The sequence below is a fragment of the Propithecus coquereli genome, unplaced genomic scaffold (genome assembly GCF_000956105.1).
Source record: "Propithecus coquereli isolate 6110/MARCELLA unplaced genomic scaffold, Pcoq_1.0 Scaffold285, whole genome shotgun sequence".
NCBI classification, from domain to species: Eukaryota; Metazoa; Chordata; class Mammalia; order Primates; family Indriidae; genus Propithecus; species Propithecus coquereli.
The window spans coordinates 50,425-52,188 of record NW_012148452.1 but is presented as its reverse complement, the minus strand read 5'-3'; the positions used below and the strand labels follow the sequence as shown (position 1 = coordinate 52,188).

Genomic DNA, 1,764 nt, shown 5'->3' with positions numbered 1-1,764 from the left:
ATTTATAAACATTTTTAATGTGAAATTCCTAAAATACATCCAGAAGTACTACTTCATATTATACTACTCCTTGCAGGATATTACTATAAATATTCAAGTTTAATACTTACTTCAAAAAATCAAAGATTAGAATTGTTACTAAATATTTAACACACTAATAGATTTTTTTCAAAACTGGAGGCATGTAACTCTGAGCAACAGATGCTAATAATGGATGAGACAAAAAGAAAAATGTAGTATTTAATATACATGCTTTATTAATTTTGTTCATTTGTTAGAACAATCTCATTTGATGATGCAGAATAATTCTAACAAGTGATTAATGTTGCATCTTGTGATTTTTTTCAGCTGGGCATCTTAAAAATGTTTCTCATTTTTTACTGGGTTGTTTGTTATTACTAGGTAATATCTGCTATATGGGTGTATGTGTACATTGTATATATAAAAATATAGAGATAATGACCTTATAAAGGATATAATATGAAATTTTAGAAATACTCAGTAGGAAACTAGGAAATTCCATTTCTGTTCTATTACTACAGTGGAGCCCCAAACCACCTCACCTACACACCAGATCAACTCAACACTCTCTTAATGGCCTAATAGAAGAAAAGGCATTTCTATATGTATTAATAAATATAGATTACCACAGTTTGTACTGTTCCTTTACACGCAGTGTTTGACATGAAATATCAAATAAAGAAACACACACACAAAAAAATGTGTACCATTGTTAAGAGTCAATGGAACCAAACAGGTAGTATGTATGGTGTGTATAAGTGCATGTATACATACACATACACATACAAAATATTGTCTTTCCTGCTCATAATTTCTTTTACAAACATTTAAAAATAGAAGATAGATTGGATACTGATGAAAGTATGTTATGCCTAGACCAACAAATTAAAAGACATAACTACCTTAAAACTGAAAAATAGAAAAATACATAACCTGTAAATAGTAACCAAAAGCACAAAAATGGATATATTATCCATCAGATAAAACAAACATTAAGAACAAGAGTATCAACAGTGACAAAGGATGGTTCATAAAGGGTCACACAGCAAGAAAATATAATAATCATAAAGGTTCATGTACCAAGTAACAGAAACTCAAAAGATACAAGGAAGATATAACAATCCTATGCAAACAATCACAGAAAGTACCAAGGAAGGAAACCTTTCCTAGTGTTTTATGAAACAAAGACCAGATAAAGCGTAACAAAAAAAAGAAAATTATACATGAACCTTCCTCATGAGCATATATGCAAAAATCAAACCCAGGAATAGATAAAAAAGGATTATAAATAATCACTCGTGGGATTTATTCCATGACACAAGAAAGGTTTAACATTGAGAAACCATCCAATACAATTTACTTTTGTAACAGATTGAAAAGGAAATACATAGTCATCATCATACTGACTTTACTAAATTCAACGTCCAATTATTAAAAACAAAACAACAACAACAACAAAAAAAAACCCGTCAGCAAACTAGAAAAGAAACTTGCTAAACTTGATAATCAGCATGTTTCTCACCCCACCCCTGAAAATAAACCTAAAGCTAGAAGCAAAACTAGATTTCTAAGTAGATTGATCAAGAAAAAAAGAGAGAATTCCTATATCACTAGATAGCCTACAGTTATTAAATTTATAATAAATATTACAAACAACTTAACTCCAATAAATTAGACAACCTAATGAACAAATGTCTAGAAAGATGCAAATTATCGAAACTGGTACGAGAAGAAATTTTAAAA

The 1,764-nt window shown here is 29.4% G+C and overlaps 1 protein-coding gene across 3 annotated transcripts in view; it reads right to left on the bottom strand.

Moving 5' to 3' along the window:
• Positions 1 to 1,764, bottom strand: part of BCAS3 (breast carcinoma amplified sequence 3) — a 507,686-nt gene that overhangs the window by 496,298 nt on the left and 9,624 nt on the right. The gene's annotated exons all lie outside the window — the stretch shown is intronic.